Below are 22,321 nucleotides of genomic sequence, written 5' to 3'. Positions count from 1 at the left end.
GCTGGCCGCCACCGGGTGCTGCCCTGCGGGGCCGGAGGCGCGCCCGGCGCGGCAGCGGGTGACGAGGGGCGGCCTCGGAGCCCAAGGCTGGCAGATGTGGCCGCTTCGCCCGTGACCGTGCGCGCGAGGAATCCGGGGAAAATGGGCACCCCCGCCACCTCCCTGGCCCGCAGCCGTGCGAGGTAGGGGGAGGCGAGCTGAGGTTCTCCTCTTGGCTGCCCGAACTGCGCGCCGCGCGGGCCGAGATCCAGGCAGCAGGAAGGGAACCGGATCCTTTGGGCGCTCAGGGCGCAGAGTTGCGGCGGGGGAAGCCCCTGGCCCCCTTTCCGATGTGGCCGTGGCCCAGGCGGGATCGGGCCCCGCGTTCCTGAGGCTGCGCTTTCGGCCACGACGCTGTCCGGGACCGGTCTACCTGGCGGCGGGTGGCCCTCCTGCCGCTCCGGAGACCTTGACGGCTGGTCACTGGAGCGCGTCCCCCGCTGCCAGCTCCCCGACCGCGAACGCGTTATGGAGACACCAAGTCACTGAAACGTGCGCTCTGTTTAGAATGTGAGACAAGGTGCTCCATACCTGAGCTATTCAGGCATGAGGTCCTCGCTCCAAGACTGAAGCAGGCCCTTGGCAGGTCAGCTCTGTCCCTTCCGCACTCACACCTACGCTCTTTGCCTTAGAACCCGTCTTCCGGTTCTCAGTTGTTAATGGTCGGCAGCAATTAAAGCGGTAACTTTCCCTGCCCTTGAACCAGGAGTTTCGGGATGGGTTTGCCAATCCCCGTGCTATTTGTAACCTGCCCTGTGACACGTGACACGGACCCAACTATGCCAGTTTCCACCCCAGAGGTCAGGGCGCTGTGGAAGGTGAGTCAAGGGCTCAGCCCAAGCACAGCTGCGCCATGAAGCCCTGGGGACTTACCCATCCCGCCACTTCTCCGGCTTCCTGTCAGCTTTGCCTGAAACCCGGTCACGGGTTCATGCCAATCGCTTTCAGCTTTAATACAGCAAGTGGTTCTGTAGGTCTCACTGACGGTAAAGAGTGAGATGGGCTTAGCCAGTTACCAGGGGTGAGAGGGAGGGACACTCTCAAAGAAGGGGTCAGAGGGAGGCAGAGAGGGAAGGGGGTTCCCTGGACTCTGAGCGCTGGATGGCTGGGTGCCTGAGAAGAGGCTTCACGAGGGAGGCATACTGGACAAGTTCCAGCCTTGCAATTTGCTGGGGGCACTTGCCCCAGTGGCCAGATGTGGCCTTTGTCACAGCCAGAGTGAGAATCTCTGCCCTAACTAAATATTGCTGATTATTCCTATCATGAACAATACTGACATCCCTGGCTCTGTGCCAGGCTCTGTGTTCCCCATTTTACCTACAGCCTGTGGTTCTTTAATGTGTGCTCCCAGCAACTCACAGAAGGCTGGAGCCAGAAGAGGATGGGGGGCTAAAAACCAGTCAGTTTTCAGTTGAGGAAACCAAGGCCCAAAGGCAAAAATTGACCTCCCCAGCTGATTAACGTGGAGCCTGGGCCTGAACCAGATGTACTGACTGTTCCTCCCAGATACACCTGTCACGCAGAGAACACACAATGCCGTGAACACAGAAATGCCTTTTTATTATGTGGCTTTTTTTTTTTTTTTTAAGAGAGAGTGAGAGAAAGTGCATGAGAGCAAGGGAGTGGGAGAGGGAGAGAGAGAATCTTATGTATTTATGTAACAAGCAGGTAAGCAAGAGTGGTGATTGCACAACAGTGGCCAACACCGAGCTTTCTAAGAACACAGGCCCCGAATACAGAATGTGTTCTCCCTACACAGGCCTTTCGTGTACAAGAGGGTTTCCGTCTCCAGTGGGCCCTCATGCTTTCCTTCTCCTGTATGTGCAACTTGATCTCTGGCCGTGTCGTGTGAGGACCTGCAAGGGGCCTGTTGATACAGCTGCCCTCCGGTGCCACGTGACTGCAGGCTGGCCACACATGACGGCCGTGAATGTACAGACACCAAGACCATCAGATTAGCCTCTGCTCAGGATATCGGCTGCTTGGACTGTTTGCCTTGTGGAGCCTGTTTGACTAAATTAAAATCCTTGGAAACCGATCGTCAGTCAAGTATGAAAGACAAAGCCACCAGCCTGCAAGGTGCCCATCTTGGGGGCAGACCTATTTTGATGAGAGAGGCTGGGTGACCTCCTTCCTCTCTAAAACTAACTGGCCTTTTCCAGCCTGTGTGGCCGTGAAAAAAAAAGAAGACCAGACAGAGTCCTTAGAAAAACAGCATCAGAACAAGGTTTTAAAAATGGATGAATCTTGAGATGCCTGGGTGGCTCAGTCAGTTAAGCATCTGCCTCCGGCTCAGGTCACCTGGGATCCAGCCCCGTGTCCTGTCGGGCTCCTTGCTCAGCGGGGAGCCTGCTTCTCCCTCTCCCTCTGCTCCCCCTACTCTGTGCGTGTGCGCGTGAGCGCTCTCTCTCTCTCTCTCTCTGTCTCTGACAAATAAAATCTAAAAAAAAATGAATCTTGAATTCAGGAAGTGAATACAGACAGTGAAGCTGTGGCATGCATTCATTTATTCATTCAGCAAATATTTACTGAGTGCTGACTGCAGGCCAATAAACAGACACAATACTTTGCCCTCGTGGAACCTATATTCTAAGGAAAAGGAGGACAATGAAAGAAACAGGGAAATGATGCAGGGTGTTAGAAGGCCGTAGGTGCTGTGGAGAGTAAGAAATCACAGAAGGCGGCTGGGGAAATCCGGCGTCTCTGAGAAGGTGACACCGCAGTGAAGGAAATGAGGAAGCAAGCATACTGTTTATCTATGATTGCATAACAAATGACCCCCAAACTTAGAAGCTTAAGCAACAAAGGTTTATTACCTCTCACAGTTTCTGAAGGTCAGGAATTTCAAAGCAGCTTAGCCAGGTGCTTCTGGCTTGGGATCTCTCCTGAGGCTGGAGTCCAGCTGATGGCTGGGGTCGCATCCCCTGCAGGCCTGCCTGAGGCTGGAGGGTTGGCCTCCACGGTGGCTCCCTCCTGGGACTCTGGGCAGAAGGCCTCACTTTCCTACCGTTGTAGACCTCTGCACAGAGCCACCTGATTGTCCTCATGACATGGAAGCTGACTTCCCCTGGAGTGAGTGATCCAAGAGAGAGCAAATGAGGGGGAAGGTGCAGTGCCTTTTATGATGTAGTCCCTGAAGGCACACACCATCGTGGTGCTTTATTCTGTTCCTTAGAGTTGCGTCACTAAGTCAAGGGGAGAGAAATTAGGCTCCACCTCTTGAAGGGGGAGACTATCAAAGAACCCATGAGCATATTGTAAAACCATCAGAGAGAGCTATAGTGATATTTTTGCCAAGAAGGGAAGGGCCCTTCAGACAAAGGAAACAGCAAGTGCAAAGGCCCTGAGGTGGAAGCAGGGATGACATATTCAAGGAAGAACAAGAGGCCAGGATCACTGGGTGAGCAAGGGGATGAAGAATAAGAGAAGAGGTCAGAGAGGAAAGGGGTGTCTGTGTGTGTGTGTGTGTGTGTCCACATGTACCAGATTGTGTAGAGCTTCATGAGGCATTGTAAGTACTCTGAGTGAGATGAGGAGACTCTGGAGGGTTTTTTTAGCTGAGTGTGATGTGGTCTGACTTACTCTTTTTAAGGCAGCAGTGGCTTCCAGGTGAGAATAGTCTGAGGAGAGGGAAGGGTGGAAGCGAGACATTTAGGAGGCTATTATAGTAACCCAGGAGAGAAATGGCTGTAGCTTGTGTTCGGAGGCGAGAAAACAGTGGGATTCTGTATATATCTCAAAGAGAGAGTCCTTGGATGGGATGTGGGTTTTGACTTGAGGATTTTTGGCCTGAGGAACTGGAAGGATGGTTCTGGCATTGCTCAGGATGGGGAAGAAGGAAGGCAGGACAAGTTTTGAGAGGGAAGCTTCGGGGCATATTAACTTTGAGATGTCCATTTCTCCATCCGAGTGGAGAAGGTGAGTAGGCAAAGGGATATCCGGGGCCTGGAGCTAGGGAATTCTAGGAGGACTACATTCCTGTGCTCCATAAGGTCTGGTCATTACAGAACCAAGAAGGCCGGGCCCCTCTTCAGGAAGAGTTTACACATGCATGTGTGGCTCCGCCCGCCTTGCAGCACTCGGTGCTTCGGAGGGCTTCAAGCCGACACAAAGCAGTGGGCAGTCTGGTGCTCTCTGATGCAGGGGTTTCTGACATTTCCAGGGGGCAGGGGGCAGCGGGCGGCCAGCGTGGCTGGGAGGGATGACTTTCTGCTGGTGCAGGGGCTTCTGCTGTTCTGTGCCCAGAGCAGTGCCCTAAGGAGCACGGATCCTCTGCTCCCACCGGACAGGCCACGTGACACTCCCCGGAGCACTACCAAGCTGAGAAGTGGCTGGGGGCGAGTGGTGTGGACTGGCTGGTAGAACTGAGTATCACAGTCTCAGGATTCACAAGACTGCAGGAAGACAATTAAGCAACCAAGTGAGCCACCTTCTCGTTTCTCTTTCCTTTTTTGGTCGACTCTCTCTTGTTCTGCCCCAGATTAACCTCAGCGCCCAGAAGCATGCATTCCTCTTTCCAATTCCTGACATTTCCTGAGACTCTGCTGAGGCTGGGGTACAGGAATTTACTCTTGAGTGCTCGGTCGTGGGCCAAACTGCAGCTGGTGTTCCCAGCTCTGAACCTAGGTGGGTGCCATCCAGCTGCCTGCCCCTGCGAAGGCGGCTGTGGTCAGGGAGGCCAAGGTTTCTGGAGTGTTCTCCTCCTCCCGCCCGTGTTGGACTTAGACCAGGCCTGAGAGATAGGATGGGTGGGATTGACTGACTCAGCCGGCTTGAGTGGAGGGTTTATATCTGGCACCTTAACTGACCCCTAGTGCAAGACTGGTGTTTTGCAGAGTCATTTTATTGCCTGGAACGGTCCTGTTGATAACAGCTCAGCTTGAGTGTGGCGAGTGGAGCCAGGGCTACGGAATGTGGGGAGTTGTTTCAGACAGAATGAGTGAGGATTTGCCGTGGTCTTGGCAGAGGCCTCCACATTGCCAGAGAGAGCGAGGGCACTTCGACAGTGGCGGCAGCCGGCCGGAGGGGAGACCAGCGCAGAGACAGCAAGAGTTTTCTGGAAATGTCAGTCTCCTGGTGGCTTGCATTGTCTCCATCAGTGCACTGACTGGGTTGCAAAGAACAAAATATTTCTCCCCAGTATGTAAAAAGGGCATAAATGGACCTCAGTTTAGATCCTGACTTGGCCACCTAGTAGCCGTGCGACCTTGGGCAAGTAAACAAATTTTCTGTGCCTCAGTATCATCATCTGTAAAATGGGAATAAGCAGACCTACCTCAAAGGATGTCTTGAAGAATCAATTTCTGGCACATGACGGGCCACCAATCAATGTATTTGCAGCTAGTTACCTCATCTTCTATCTGTGGCTCCTCCCTGGCCCACAGTCTTCAGCAAGGCTGATCTGACCCATCCATGGAAAAGGTAAAGGGATGGATGAAGAGGGAGAGCAGGATGCTCCTCGAGAGCAAAATGAGTCACGTTGACTTCTCTTGCTCACTTGCGAAGGTCTGGGCCACTGCCAGCTCAACTCCAGCACATTTCCTGGTTATTGCTAGGAGTCCTCAAAGGTGTGTATCCCCTGATCTCAAAAACCAGCTGTCCAGATGGTCACCCGGTGTTGTCTGCCTCTGTTCCACCACCGCCCCCAGCCACCAAAGCTTCTGGAAAGGGCCCTGTCGCTGTGGGTCCCTGGAGGGATACGTGGGGACCCTGCAGGCTGCTCCTCGGGGTCCAGGGATCCACCCGCTAGCCTCTCCTGGATCCACCTGCACATTTCAGCCCCGTCACTACACCTTTGGTTCTGACCCTCCACTTCCTGCTTGCTGCTGATGACTCCAAAAAGGAGTCAATTCAGATTACAGTGCTCCCAAAATATAGCCAGGTGAAGTAAACCTGAAAATAAATGAGAAAAGGAAAGAAAAAAAGAAAAGGTTGGCTGTCCTTCCTGCCTCACTCCAACAACTTGTCGGTAATGCACGAGGAACAGGGTGGAATCCCTTTGCCATTATCCATACAGGATCTTGGCTGTTTTAGGATCCGATGTGGACACTTGTCTGAGACACTTGGAGATGGCTCTCAGAATAGCCCAATGCAGACCCCAGGAGGGGCCATCTGACTGCTGAGGTGCTGTCTGTGGGGACCCACACCAGTGGGCAGGGTGCAGCCTTCCGAGGTGGTCCCCTCACGGACACACACTCGAACCCTCGGCCTCTCCCATAGCAACTGCTGGCCTAAAAACTGAAGCAGTAAGAATCTGAACACCTGAGAGCTGGCCACCTGATCATTTAAAAGGCAGTTTGGCAGGAAGCCACTTCCTAAATGCCCCAGATTTTAACAAAAGGCCCCTTGTTGCAGCCACAGAATGCAGGTAAAGCCAGGGCTGGAGGTGGTGTTGATTCAAAAAGAAGGAAAAGAAAACTGCTCTGTGGGGTTTTTTTCTTGTGAACCTATCTCACAGGGTTATTGAAAGGATTAAATGAATCCAGAGAGAAAGACCTGCTGTAATTTGTGCTTGGATGCCATTCTGGAAGAAATAATTTCTCCTCAATAATAACAATTGCTAACTCCTACATAAAGCATGCTCTGTGTTTATAGTGACGCACACCTCTTACTCACGTGCACTGCATAACAAGCCAATGTTCCCCATTTTACACATGCAAAGAGGGAGTGAGCAGCTCCGACCCTAGCTTGCCAGGAAGCACGGTGCTTGTCCCCTCTCCTAAGGAGCCGGAAGCTCTGCCCACAGCATCCTTTTTCAGTGCCGATGGGAGGCAGCTGTGGCTCTTTTTCCATGTCAGTTCACTCGTGGGCAAGCTAACGAACTCCCCTTCATTTTTTAATTCTCCAATTAAAAGTCGTTTCCCCGGAGAGCCCCCAGATCTGAATCAGCCCCCACTCCGCACACGGCCTGGTGATTTTCAGAGTTCTTGGCATTTTTCATTCAGGGCACTGGCCACAAATGTAGTTGATGATCCCCTTGAGACCCCTTCTCCCCAACCCTCTGCCGTTTACACCACTATGTCACCCTCCGCCCTTCTCATTGCTGCGATCCCGGGCCTCCCAGACCGCCCACCGTCCAGCTCGGGTTCGGGCACCTGGTGCTCAGATCTCTTCCATTCAAATCCTGCCTTAATCCCGGACGCCTTCAACCTCACAGGGATGACCCAGGTGACATCCAGACCTTCTGCTCGCGTCCACTTCCGCTGACGCCTCCCGCCAGCTCACGCTGGACCCGTGATGATCCCAAACAGCTCCTCCTGCAAAAGCAGGAGCTAGAGCGTCTCCTTCCTCGCGCGCGTCCGGCCGCCACTGCGGCTGCGCTGTCTGTCGCTCCCCCCCGGACCCCGGCTTGCGGCGGTCCACGCTCTTCTCCTCGCTTCATGTCCTTCTCGTGTAGTGTGCATTCTACGGCCTGTCCGTCCCGTGGCACTCTCTCTGATTCCCTAAATGATGTCCAAGCCTGTGTCTTTCTATCCCGGCATCTGGCAGATTTGCCTTTGCCCCCCTTTCTCAGCCGGTACCTCGGTGGCCGCGTGCTGCTGATAAAAGACACGACCCCAGGGTCAACCACTGTCTGCATAAATCAGTGTCCCCAAACTGCAGGGCCCTCAGCTGTGCCCGGCAACCCAAGCCCGTTTTGCTCCTAGACTCACTTTCCATACGACTGTTTGGGCAGGTGGCCCAAAGCCAAGTGAGCCCTGTCTTCTCTGATGGCGGCACTGCTGATGGGCCCGATCCCTGCCTGGCCAGCATGGTTCTTCAAGGGAAGACAACCCTTGGCCAAGTGTGTTCCACCTCTCATGCCCCTGGCTCAGGGTCCTCCGCTTACAGCTCTTTAATTTTCTCTCAAGGGCTTGACTCCCAAAGCATAAATCAGGCAGCTTCAAGTCACAGCCTCCTGCTGTGCCAAAGCCAGTTTTCCTTTTACGGTGACTTTGCCTTGACCTTGGACTCACCTCACCATTCCAGCTCCCCTCCCTTATGGTGAGCTCTTCCTTGAGGGTTCTCCATACTTCTTGCCAAAGACCTAAGTCAGAACCACCTCCATCCATCACCAAAGTGTAGGAGAGGAAAGATAATTTTCCCTCTACCCTTCTGAATTCTCAGCTGAAACCTTTTAATGAGAGACAGATTAACCAGAGAGAAACAGAAGCTTACTAACATGGACAACCATGTATACCTGGGAGATACCCAGGGGAAAGTGAGTAACTCTCCACGGTGGCCTAGAATTCAGGCTTAATACCATCTTAATAGGGAAACAACATGAAGGATGGTGACCTCTTAGGGAGGATAAGTGATTTTTAAGAAAGATGAATGGGTCCTTAGAACAGAGGGAAGGTATAATATTTTGTGACAAAGTCTGGGTGTGGTATCAACTTCTGTGTCAATTTCCAGCCTGCTCTCCTGCAGTAAGAGTTGATCTTCCCTGGTTGATGAGGCCCCCAGGTAGAGGATTTATGACAACTGAGTTCCTTTTGGAGAACCTGACTTCAGGCAGACAAGAGGAGTTCAGAGAAAACTTCTCTCTGCATTTGCTGTTTTTCAAGTGCCTACAGCTCAAAATAACTATTGATATGACAAATTGGCACATTTTGGGGTGTCATATTCTGCTGCCCCTCAAAGGTTTAAAATATAGTTGGTAAACAGGTTCTGTAAAGGGCCAGATAATAAGAAATTTAGGCCTGCAGGACATTTGGTCTCTATTGCAACTGCTCAGCTCCACTGTCAGAGTGGGAAAGCAGCCTTGGACACAGATAATACATAAACAAACGAGCGTGGCTATGTTCCCATAAAACTTTGCTTATGGACACTGAACCTTGAATGTCATACAATTTTCACATGTCACAAAGTATTCTTCTTTAAATTTTTTTCAACCATTTAAAGTATAAAAATCATGCTTAGTTCGTGAGTCACGCAAAAATAGGAGGCAGCCAGATTTGTCCCATAGGCTGTAGTTCGCTTACTCTGCACTAAGGTGTTGACCCTGTCCGACTTTCTCTGGTTATGCCCAGTTAACCCAGACAAGGATAATGCTGAGAGGGATCCAAGCAGGAGGCTCCCTGATGGCTCTGAGCTTATCTTACCCAACTGTGTCACCACCTTCCCCAGTCCATGGTCCTCTGGGGCCACAATGGGGCCTTTTTATATATAGTTCAAATTCTTTCCCTCTGGACCACCCTCCCACACTTTTTTACAGCACAAACCCCTCCCCCAAAGTCCACCAGGTTCAAGGTGGACCTATTATTTCTAGTAATAGTTTGCTTTTGTATTTAACGATTACCAATATTTCTAATATAGTCAAATCTGATCAATTAGTGCTAATAATAATTGTACTGATAATCCAATCCAAAATCATTTTAATACTTATGGTTATAGGAAACTAAAAAAGGTTATGTATGTATATATTTTCTTGCAAAGCAAAATATATGCATCACAAAGAAATATAATAAGGTGATTAATAGGAAATGCTCTTGCATAAAAACACTACATCAGGATAAAATTCTCTGGGGAAGGGAGCACCTGGGTGGCTCGGTCAGTTAAGCATCTGCTTTCAGCTCAGGTCATGATCCTGGGGTCCTGGGATCAAGCCCCGCTTCGGGCTCCTTGCTCAGTGGGGAGCCTGCTTCGCCCTCTGCCTGCAGCTCCCCCCCTGCTTGTGTTCTCTCTCTTTCTCTGACAAATAAATAAATAAATAAAATCTTTAAAAAACAATTCTCTGGGGAGGAAATTTATAATAAAAATATGTAAAATGTATTACCACTTTTTAATTTTTTTAAAGATTTTATTTGAGAGTGAGAGAGAGAGAGCACAAGAGGGGGGAGGGTCAGAGGGAGAAGCAGACTCCCTGCCGAGCAGGGAGCCCGATGCGGGACTCGATCCTGGGACTCCAGGATCATGACCTGAGCCGAAGGCAGTCGCTTAACCAACTGAGCCACCCAGGCACCCTGTATTACCATTTTTAAAAAGCTGACTAATTTAAAAAAATAGATTATGGTTATGTCATGAACTAAGCTAAACCAACTTAATCATATCACACTGCCCAGATTGTTTTCCGTATGCTACCAAAGATGTCTGCATTAACCGAAGGCTAGCGACTCCCACAGTCTTGCTAACAGGTGAGAAAGCAAATGTCTCAAACATCTCAGATCAATTCTACTGGACATACAGACATTTATTAAACACTTATTAACAAACAGGCACAAAGCAGTTTATACGGCTGCCCTGCCCCATGAGCTCAATGACCTTGACTTGACTGGAGTTAGCACCATGACATCCCAGAGCCAGGGTTCTCCAGTACTCAGCACGCACCAGGCCACTGGTCAGCTCTGTCTCATCCGTGGCTGCTGACTGGCCCGCTAGGGGAGGAGATGAGCCAACGGTGCCCTCCCTCCGGGTAAGCTGACCCAGTCCTGAGTTCCTATGAGGGTAAGAGATAGTACCTCTAAAATCTTATAGCCAACCCACATGTCTTAAATACTCTAATCCCCAAAAGTTAGCCTGCGGCTGCATTCACCATGATTCCCAGGCCACCACTTTCCCTGCAGACTTTTATGCTAATAAGCAACGCCCCAGGGATGGATTGAGATGAGGAGGACATGAGGAAACCCATGGCCTGTGGCCTTTCCAATCTTAGCCCACTTCCCAGACTCCGTAGTCTGGAAATTCCGGCTGACCCGGTTATAGTTTAACCCAAGTAGCACAATATCACACTTGGGCTGCCAAATTTTAACGTCAAGTACAAACGTCTAGCAGTGAGCATCAAACCGCTGATGTATTTCTATCCCATTAGGCATCTTTAAAAATGACATACATTTTATTTTAAAATGTCAATATTTATAACATGCCATAAATACAAGTCCTTTCTATTTATTTTTTTAAAGATTTATTTGTTTATTTCAGAGAGAGCGAGAAAGAGGGAGGGAGAAGCAGACTCCCTGCTGAGCAGAGAGCCCAACACGGGGCTCAATCCCAGGACTCTGGGATCATGACCTGAGCCGAAGGCAGACGCTTAACTGACTGAGCCACCCAGGTGCCCTGAAGTCCTTTGTATTTAAATGTATGAAGAAAGTTTTGAACATCCACTTAATTTTTTTAGTTTTTACATTTATTTTACATGTCAACTCTCCAGTGAACAAGAGGGTAGTTTCTACAGATTCTTTCAGAGGTTACTCGCAGCAGAACTCTCTTTGGTGGTGGGAGAGAATGTCTCCTTGGTCTCCAAGCTTGTTTCCTCACCCTCTTCCCGGAGCCCTCAGGACTCTGCATTCCAAAGGATTAGGAACAGCCAAGTTCCTGTGACACCTTCTCCCAAGCAGAAGGTGCCTTCTGGCCTTTTGGTTTATATCTGAGTGAGGCTTCTCAGGAGGTTCTTCCAGAATGAAGATCTGCCCCTAGGTGATTGGCTTATTCTGCTTAAACTGAGAAGCACTGGTAACTTAGCAGCTTCTCTCTTTAAGATGAAATTAAGTTTTGCTTTATCCGCACCCTCTTCACAGCACAACTCTATATTTATTTGTATTAAGGATTCATGTGCCTTATTAGACTATAAGCACCATGGTAGCAGGAATATGTCTAAATTGTTTACTGCCAAGTCCCCAGTGCCTGGCCAAGTACCTGGCTGGCCCATGGTAGGTGCTCAGTAAATATTTGCTGAATGATGAGATGAAATGAGCTGCTGAGAGATGGAAGCAAAACAGAACCAGAAGATACCCGCTGTCAGAACTGAAGAGGAACTAGGCCAGCAGTCAACCAACAGGATATAGGAGTACAAAACTGGACCTAAGGATAAAAGAAGACATAAACCAGCCACGCCAGGATCCAAGTAAAGCCAGCCAAGGGTCCTGGGAGTTCATAAGGCTGAGCCTACGTTATGAATTTACATGACTGACTTATGACATAAATAGTAATTTCATTTTATTTGTCCCTCGTTGCTCATGCTGGACCTCAACATTCCCTTCAATGACTCATTCCAATTCTCTCTTCAGCTCTGCCAGCTCATCTTTCATTTCTTACTTTCTTACTAGCCCTTAACATGAGCTCTTGCTTGTCGTTATTATGCTCTTATTTTCTGGAGGTAATTACTTCATGAAATGTTTAAATTCATGATTTTATATTTGGTCTCATTTTGCGTCTGTTCCATGGAAAGATATTTCTGGTGAGTATACTTCATTTGCCATTTGTTTTTCCTGTCATGTTTCTCAATCTTTTGTTCTTTCTCCTTTTTGTTTATTATTATACATTTTAAATTATGACCCTTCTTTGCATAAGGTAAGTGCTTCGTGGGCAAGATATTTTTAGGAGTTGTGTGTGGGGAGAGGTCAGGCCTGTATTCCAGGCCATTACAGCAATTCTCCGATGACATGAGCTGAAGTGCATGAGTTAATTTTCTAGACTTCACTTCTCCCAAGACAACCAATTTGCAACTATAGGATTCCTCAGATGGACCGCGCTGTGGCTTAAACACGCGCTTCTACATTTGGTCCTCCTTCCCCTGCATTATCTTGGAGACAAATCAGGCCCAGGGTAACTCCTGCTGCCAGGGCACTTGCTTATTCTCATTGCTAAACAGGTTTTTAGTTTTGCCCCTCAGAATGGTCACCAACTTTTGGAGAACCATGTATTATCAGTTTTGTTTGGGACTTGCGCCTACATTCCCAAGGGTACTCTTCCCACTTGAGATGTTTGCTTTTACCTATTAAGGAGGTGATGGGGGGAATCTAGCCTTCACTCACTCCAGCCTACAATACTCTCAGGATCTTCTCATGTTCTGTTTGAGTGCCATTGCCCTGATAGCTCTTCATCATGTTTTGTGATTTTGAGATACAGAAGTCCCCTTTGTCAAAGGGGAATTTGCATTTCTGTTTCTCATTGTTGTCACTGTTGGTGACAATTTTGAAGGAGAGAAGAGAGCAGCATTATTTTTCCTCTATTTTAAAGCAGGAGTCTCCTGGTGGGTGGGGAGATGGGTGAAATGGATGATGGAGAGGAAAGAATGCACTTGTGCTGAGTGCTGGGTGATGTATGGAAGTGTTGAGTTGCTATACTGTACACCTGAAACTAATATTACACTGTATGTTAACTAACTGGAATTTAAATAAAAATAAAAAAATAAACTAGGAGTCTCCTTGGGTCAGATTTTGAATGTCAAAGATGGTGTCAAGGGAAAGGGGAAGACATTCCAGGTGGAGTGGGAGTCCACGGTGGGCAAAGGTCAGAGATTTGAAGAGTGCTTTCGAATTAATGATCAGACTGGTTTGGCTAAAATATGGAATGAAGTCGGGGGAAATGGGAGAGAATTTTACCTGGCAAAGTCAGAGAGGGATGATACTTTTGGAATCCTTCAGTGTCAGATTGAGAGGGTTTTATTCAATTCTATAGTCAAGGGAGAACCTTTGAAAGTTCTCAAATAGGGAATTAGCGAAGTCACAGCTTCCAGGATGGGGGGGAAGTACAGGGGGCCTCGGGCAGCAAAGAGGGCAGTGAGGAGTTAGTGCCGACTCTCAGAAGGGAGGTACTGAAGAATCAAGCCTAACCAGCCCTGCCACCCCCGCACACATATACATACACACGCTTACAGTTTCATTGATTTATTCACACATTATGTAGTTCAACAAAAGATTTAAGCTGGTGTCCAAAGTACATACAACCTAACAATATAAAGTGAAATAACAAATACCATGCTAGAGTATAATCCTGCCTACCTCCTCTACCTGATTTGAGTTCCTGGAAGGCCAGAAGAGTGTATTTTGTTGTCTTTCTCCTCCCTTATAGAAGGAGGATGCGTAAGGGTGAAGAGAGGAAAGGAGCAGGTCTATGGGAAGCTGCCAGCCATCTCTTGCCTGCCCGGTCGTGGGACCATAAAGGATGGGTTTTGCTACAAGCCATCCAGTAATTGGTTTGCCTTAGGAGCTGAGAGCTTGGCGGGGTGGAGCTGTCTGGAAGCTTGCGTGTTTCTACAGTCCAGGAAAATTAAGGAAAGGACCGGCTGCAGCCTGTGCGGCCTCCTGGACAGTCAGCTCGACCAAGCTCTCTGTGCAGTCTTTCGATGCTGGCAGACCGTGGCGACAGGCTCTCCGTGGCCCCGGGGGGGTCTAGTGCTCCTGATCAGCTAGGAGACTTGATCAGGTAGAAAATATAATGGCTTTAGCTAAGAACAAGTTCTGCTGATAGGCTGGGTGTGTGTCTATCAGACATTGCATCTCACTGGTCTGGAGACAGAATAATACTATCAGCTCATATTTCTGATACTTCTGCCTAGCCAACTGTGCAGTTTATGACTCCAACCAGGACTGAAAGATGGAAAAAAGCATCTTGGAAATAACTGTACAACTTCACAGATCATTAGCAAGCCTGACTTCCCATTACCAGCCCCAGAGTTATAATATGAGTTTTGTTTTCATCCAACCTTTGACTATTACTCAAACGAAAAATCTACCCTCAGTTCTTTATGTACTTTATGATCAGACCCATATCTCTCAACACCCAAAAACTGGAAGCTATCAGAGAAAAGTACCCATTGAAAACACAAAACAGAAATGAATTAAATATCGATAAAGCCATAGCAAAAGAGAATGTGTAAGTCTATGGGGGGGGGGCGGGGTTCCTCATCACATAAATTCTTAGAGATACAATAGCTGGCCATTAGGTCAGAGTTTCAACTCCCTCCTGTTCTTAGGGATGCTGAGGAATATTAAATCAAGGTCCTCAGAGTAGGCCATAACTGTTTGTAATCTCAGCTTCATAAATAAAAACTCAGTAATTGGAGAAAGGAAAATCTATTCCTGGCAAGGCTGAATTAAAGTTTACATTAAAAAGAAATACAGTTTTCTTGCCTTCAGACAAACAGTATGTATTAATTCCTTCACTTGTTGACAAATACTTTTGATCACTACCCGCCAGGACCTGGTCTAGGTGCTTCGGATGCAAAAGTGACAGAGACAGAGGTCCTGCCCTTGGGAGGCTTACATTCTAGATGGGGAGGCAGAGCACAAGCGAGCAAACACATAAAGATGTAAATTCCAGCAGAGTCAAATACTATGAAGAAAAAAACCGAGCTGTGTACGGGTACAGAATGGTGGCAGTGGCACTCTATCAGAGAGAGTGGTCTGGAAAGGGTTCCCTGAGGAGGCGACATGTGGACAGACATGCAAGGTAAGTGAGAGAGTGGGGTACACAGAAAGCTGGATGGGGGGTCCGGGCAGAGGGAGCAGCAGGTGCAGAGGCTGTGGAGCGGGAATGCGTGTGGCCTGTCCGGGAGCACCAAGAAGGCTCATGCGGCTGGAGCAGGGGAAGCAAGGGAAGAGTGGGAAGAAAGAAGGCGGTAGGGAACAGTCAACCCAAGAGAGTGGAAGAGGGGCTCAGCTGGGAAGCCTATGGAAGGTGCCCAGGTGGATGGGCCGGGTTGGGGCTGGTGGTCATGAACTTCAGGCAGGGCCGGGCAGTGTGTATCTCTTCCGAGGCAGTGGGAGCAGATCAGGCAGGAGGAGAGTAGGGTCGGGACAAGACTAAGTGGTTTTCCATCCCTGTAAGAGGGGTTAGCGGCGTTGAGGATATTGCCAGGAGTGGTTCTGGTGGTAGACCAGAGCATCGGAGGTGGGTAACAAGGGAATGGGGACCACAAGGAGTAGGGATCAGTAAATGGTGATGGGATCGATGAGGATGGAGAGTGTTAGAAGTGGGGTACTAGATGGAATGATCTGGAAAGATAGAAGTGGTGGTTAAAATTGAGGTTATGGAGGGGTTGGAGCTGTCACGACCAAGTCTAGGGTGTGCTCATGGCGGCGAGCGGCTGCAGGTGTGAGGTCAAGGAACGGAGAGGCCGGCGTGGCGGCCAGATTGCTGACATGGCGGCTGAAATCAGCCCGGCTGATGAGCCGGAGCAGGCAGGGGGAGAGGCAGCAAAGCAGGGGCTAAGCAGGGTGAGCGGGAGGTTAGAGGAGAGTGGCAACGGGGGAGACCGTGGGGGTCTGCAGGGGAAGGAGGACAGAAGGTCTGACGGTGGCTGCGGGGAGCGCGGCCCTCTGGCAGCATGTGCGGAAAGGCGGCTCTCTCCGTCACCACATCCAGGCGAGCCCTTTCCAAGAGGACCGGATCTGACTGGATCGCCCAGTGTGCAGCGCGGCTCCCTGTAGCAGCTGCTCGGCAGTTTCCCTCAGGCGGAGCACACTTCCTCTTCCGGCCCGTCTCTGCCGCCGCAGTCCCGTGACCACCTTCGGGCTGTGCTGAGAGGCCGACCAGCAAGCCGAGCGCCACGCCGGCTGGGGGGGGAGAGGGCGTCCGCGGGCGCTCTGCACGGCGGGGGCCTGGCTCTCCCGACCGCCGGCCCATGTGCCGGGTGGGGTGCCCGCTCCGCCTACGGACCTTGAGGAGGAAGTGGCTAAGTCCACCCGTGAGAGACTTGGCTTGATCTCTGCAGAGGGCAGGCCAACGAGGGCCCATAGAAGGAGTCACTGAGGACAGCAGTGGACTCCCTTTAGTGGAAGGGACTTTAAAATGGGGCGCTGGAGTCCTCTTGACATCTCTAGGTCTGATTTCATAAGGACGTTTCCCAGACTCGTTGAGGCGGCTCTGGGGTGTTTCTGAGTTGAGGGGGAAATGGGGCTTGGGACACTGGGAGTCATGCTCAGCGAGGGGCAGCGCAGCTGAAGATGCCGGGAGAGGCACGTGTTCCTCCTCCCGGCCCTGGCCTGCAGAAAGAACCGTCTCTCTTTCTGGATAAGCGGATGGCTTTCCTTTCCGACATTGTCTCTCTACCCCAGCTGGCAGCTCTTTACCCCCGGGGGGCCTGCTCTCCTCAGCTACGTCTTCTCCTGCTTCGATCTTTTCTGGTATTTTCAGTGTGGGAGACGCGTTCTCTTCCCATGTGAAAGCCCTCACGTGGGATGCCAGCTGGGGAACATCAGCGATATTGGTGAGGGTTCCCTTTGGGGCCAATAAAAGGAAGGCGGACAGGAAGCGGCAGGCCGCGTCCGGTCCTGGCTCTGAGCCGGGGCTAGGCACTTTAATCTTTCTGAGCCTCAGTTTCCTCTCCTGTGAACGACGTGATAATGTTCAGTTTCCCTGTCCGCCTCCACTCGGAGGCGACAGAAGAGAAGAACATGTGTTGGTGTGCAAGGGGCGGCAGGCGTCGGCCGAGCTCAGGACGCTGGTGGGGAGACTGCAAGGCGGGCCGGGCGGTTCCTGGGGGGCCCTCAGCCCTGCCCCTGACGATGCGAACCTGTGTGAGGGAAGGAACAGAGGGCCCACGCAGATCACAAGCAGAAAGGAGCAGAGAGGCTCTGGAAAAATCCTAACGCCAGCACCGCCTCGGATTTACAGGGAGCCGGGCAGGAGGGGTCCCGGAGCTCAGCAGTGGAAAGTCTTTTTTTGGCCTAAAACACTTTTTTCAAGCTCAAGAGTGCCAGGAAAGCCCAGTTGGTAAAACGAACCTCGGACACCTTCAGAGCACCATCTGCTCGCCCGGATCCCGCCGGACCTGCCTTTCTCCCTACGCACAAGGACGCCGAGGCCCCGAGAAGCCGGTGCTGGCCGGGGTCGCACGGCGGGCCCGTGATAAAGCCACAGCAAAATAGAAACAGTCCCCAGGGGTTCCCTGACGTCGAAGAAGATGGATTTCGGGACAAGCCGGGAGACGTGGGCCGCTGGACAGAGGGAGCACACGTAAGTAAGCAAGGTGGTTGGAGGAGGCAGCAGGAGGTCAGCCAGAAGCCAGAGGGAGGGCCCCCCGGAGAGCGAATTTCTGCACTTCTGTGAGCTGAGTTGGCCCGTTCCCAAGGGAGAGGGGAAAGTGAAGTCCCCTGGGAAAGGGGGGATTAGGAACAGGGTCAAGCTTTGAAAGGGGGTTGGTAGCAGGAAGCATCAGGGCAGTCCTGCCTCTGGAGAAAAAGAGCCCTGACCCCTTCCAAAGGAGCGTTCTTGGCAGTGCAGGGCCCCGCTGAGTGGCCAAGACCTGGGACTTTAGACTAGAGGATGTGCATGAGTTTGGTGGGTCATCATGTACTATCCTGTAAGTAAGGACTTACTCGTAGTGTAAACACGAGAGTGGGAATTCAAGACTTTGGGTATGCAGTAATAAGATCGAAAGAGTAACTGTAAAAGCCATAGTAGAGCTCATGCTCAGTAAGGCTGAAGTTGGACCTCCACTTAAATGAATTTGTAGGGGGCCAGCAGTCATGTTGGCTCCGGTTCTATGGCTAAGGTGAATAAAGGCTAATGGTTTTGATAATTACTAATGGAGGAGTAAGTGTGGGTGTCCCTTCGGGCAAGAAATGGGCTGCAGTGCTTTGGTTTTGTGGAAGAAACCAATAATCATTATCCCTGCTTATAGGGGAATGACCATCCCTAGACTGATTGAGAGCTGTATAGCAGGTGTAAAGGAATGGGGTAGAAGGCCTAGTAGATTCGTTGGCCAATAAGTAAAATAGGTTATGTATTGGGCATCGGGCCTGTCGTTTATAATTTTGAATGGCTGTGATTTGTTTTGATGTGAGTTGAATTCATCATTGTCGGATAGAAATTAAGCAGTTAAACTAGCTGGTTAAGTATGGGCAGTAAAATCCTTGGAGGTAAAATAGAATAATAGTAGCTAATGATACGTTGAGATCGTGAAAGAGGGGAATAAATCTTTGTTCATTTTGTTTCTCAAGGGGTACAATGTTTTAATGTTTTGTTTTTAGCTCTGAGTTAAAGGATAAGAATGTGCTGAAATTTTTCACCGAAATATAATGAATAGTACTGCAATTACTGAAGTATAGTAATCACGTTGACTCATCTCGTCGTGGCATACCATTCAGGAAAAGGTGAAACTCTGTCTTGAGCTTGGAAGGTTTAATGCTATTTAACTTCTAAATGATTTTATAATATAGACGCAGATGTTTTTTGAGATCTTTTAGTGAAACTAATTCAAGGGGATTAAGCGGGAAGCCATAATTTGAACCACAAATTTCCGAACCTTGTCCATTGTATATGTCTGGTCATGTAGACAGTAGGTTTGTTTGATTCAGGTCCCCTGGCGTGGCATTTGTCTTTAGCCCTAAGGAGGGCTGTAAGACATCTTCCAACTAAGTGAGGATCCAGACTGTTATTTCTATAGGTAAGACTGCTTGATGACTCGCTTGTGGTGGATGCACTTCTCCTGGCTTTAGCGCCATTGCCGGAAGTAGCTAGTCATCAACACTTAGATCTTTGTCGTCTGTGCATTCATAGCTTCACTGTCATTGGTGACCTATAGTTTCTGTAGCTAGGAAAGGATTGTCAATTTTAGAATTTGTGATGATGGTAGAACAATTAAAATTAGAATAATAGAGCGAATAGTTAAACTGTATGGGTATCTATTGTACTTACATGAGTTAGTTTAGTTGTTACTGTTAATGAAATGATGTAAAGGACTAAAGAGCTAACTAGGGAAACAATTTTTTAGTGTATGGTCACCAAAATGTGAAAGTTCTTTAATAGATGTTGCTTCTTGGAAGTCCACTTGGAATGGATATTCCAGGAAGACATGAGGGGTTTGAATCTACAATTTCACTTTGACAATTTTTTTAATGTTTAATGACAACATTAAAACAGTAATTTATACTAATATCTCACTTATTGAGAAAGACCTAGTGATGATGAGGTTGGCTTGAAACCAGTATGAGAAGGTTCAGTTCCTTACTTGAAATTTACAGAAGTAGGTTTTTCAAAGGTATGATATGGTGGAGGACAACCATGCAATCATTCTAGGTTGGTAGTGGGTCATTCCACTGATGCATCTTGTTGACGTGCAAATGCTTCTCAAATTAGAACTTTTCCTGTACTGCTGTTAATGAATGAACCTATTGAAGAGACGGTGTTTCATGGTGTGTGTGCATCTGGATGGCCAAAGTGAACTCGTGGTATCCCTGAAAGGCCAAAAACTATTGCGGAAAGAGAGTTCTATGAATGCCTATAAATACACTTGTACGATAAACTTGTTTACAAAATAGTCCCGACCATAGCATGGAGCAGGGCCTGAGGTTTAATGATGTCTGGTCCTGTATGGAGTTGTACATAGCCTCGTACTTCTCATTCAGTTAGTGGAAGGAATGCTATGGTGTGTCAAAGGGGAATTAAGGTTAATGATACACCTTGTTAAGGAGAGGAATCGCACCTCTGGCTATAAAAGGTTTTTATGCAGTTACCGGCTCTGCCACCCTTACAAACTCTGTCCTTGAGCAGGGCTGGTATAAATTAATTAGGTTAAGATCATATCCTCCGTTTGAAAGTGCTTTTATAAAGTAGGTCTTATTTCCCTGGTCCTTCCGTACTGGGAGTAATAGGAGATGGAATCCAACCTGGATTACTCAGGTGTGAACTCCGACCATGTGGGGCTTCTTCCACTGAACAAATGAACCATTAGTAGCCCTGACCTCTTAGGGATGTTGGACCTATGTTGGACCTAACATCGAAGTCAAACCCTCTTGTCAACGTGAACTCTAAAATAGGATGGTGCTGTCAGACCTAGCGTAACATGCTCTGGTGATCAAGTTTTTGGATCAGTAGATGATACAATATTTTGACTAGTTTGGATTTTAGTCACTTTGTTTTATTCACCAAGGTCGCGCCAACTTATGTTGTTAGTCTAAAGTTCTGTTGAAGTTTGGGGTTTGGTAGGCTAATTAGTTATAATCTGTAATGTTTTCTCATCTGTCCTTCCCCCGTCTTCACAGCAAGGTCAGTTTCTCTGACGAAAAGTAAGAGACAGTGAGACCTTCCTGTGGCCAATCACACAAGTCCTTATTTAGAGAAGAAATGATTTGGCCTCCTTTGCACAGTCAGGATCCCACCACCGTTATATCCACCACAGTAGTGCCTCGAATACTAAAAATGCCAGAGGTGATGTTTGTGGTAAACAGGTGGGGTTTGTGCTTGCCCAGTTCCTGTTACCTTCCCACATTCCCTGGTTAACAATTGCTCTAATAAATAATTAACTTTTTTTTTTTTATTGTTAACTGTCAGCAATCACCTGTTCTGATATAAGTGTATGTGAGGAGCAGTAACACTTGTTACTCATAAACAGTATCACTCCGATGAATTGATCCAGTCCTAAGTTAGGAGTTCATTTTATTATTGGAATTAAGTATATTATTGAGCTTGAATGCTTTCTTAATTGCTGTTTGCTTTTAGTCCAGCTGTGGTACTATTAATATTTATTTGCCAAAGAAGCTTGTATCCCGTATCTTATACCTCTTTGGATTAATACTTTATGTTAGAATTATTATTTTTTAGGTAAATTTAAAGTTGAACTAGAATTCTGTTCTGGCTACCAGCCGCTACCAGGCTCATGAGGCTTTTTACTTCTACTTCTAAATCTCATTATTTTGCTACATCGATGAGTTTGTTTTTAAAAATTTTTCATAGATAGAAACTCCTCTGGTTTCAAGGTATTTCACTTGAAATTCCCTGAAAGTACTGAAATATAGTACTTTATTGCACCAATTAAAATTTCTTACTCATATACTTTTATTTGTAAACGTTTTATTTAATTTATATGTTCTTCGGTATGCCAATATTTTTTGGGTTTTTTGGGGTTTTTTTGGTTTTGCACTCACATCTGTAAAAATTTTTATTGAAGTATAGTTGATATTCTACTAGTTGCAGCTGTATAACATAGTGATTGGATAATTCTATACATTACTCAATGTTCCCCGCACTATGTGCACTTACTATACAACATTATTACAAATCTGACTACATTTCCTATGCTGTACTTTTCGTGGCTTACTTATTTTATAAGTGGAAGTTTCTACCTCTCAATGCCCTTTATCTATTTCAGCCGTCCTTATACCCATGTCCCTCTGGTAATCACCAGTTTGGTCTCTAGCTGGGAATCTGTCTCTGGTTCTTTGTTCGTTGTTTTTGTTTTTTAGATTCCAAAGGCAAGTGGAATCATACACTATTTGTCTTTCTCTCTGACTTACTTCACTTAGCATAATAACTTAGCATAATATCCTCCAGGTCCATCCATGTTGTTTCAAATAACAAGATCTAATTTTTTTAAGTAACTGAGTAATAGTAATTGTATGTATATACACCACATCTTCTTTATCCATTCATCTATCCATGGAACCTTGAGCTGCTTCCATATCTTGGCTATTGTAAATAATGCTGCCACAAACAGAGGGGTGCCTGTATCTTTTGAAATTAATGTTTTAATTTTCCTCAGCTAAATATCCAGAAGTGGAATTACTGGATTGAATGGTGTATCTATTTTTAGGGTTTGGTTTTTTTTTTTTTTTTTGAGGACTCTCATACTGCTACCCAC

Source organism: Neomonachus schauinslandi, chromosome 7, assembly GCF_002201575.2.
Source record: "Neomonachus schauinslandi chromosome 7, ASM220157v2, whole genome shotgun sequence".
Lineage (NCBI taxonomy): Eukaryota > Metazoa > Chordata > Mammalia > Carnivora > Phocidae > Neomonachus > Neomonachus schauinslandi.
The sequence above is the reverse complement of the archived record's forward strand: the minus strand, read 5'-3'. Positions refer to the sequence as shown.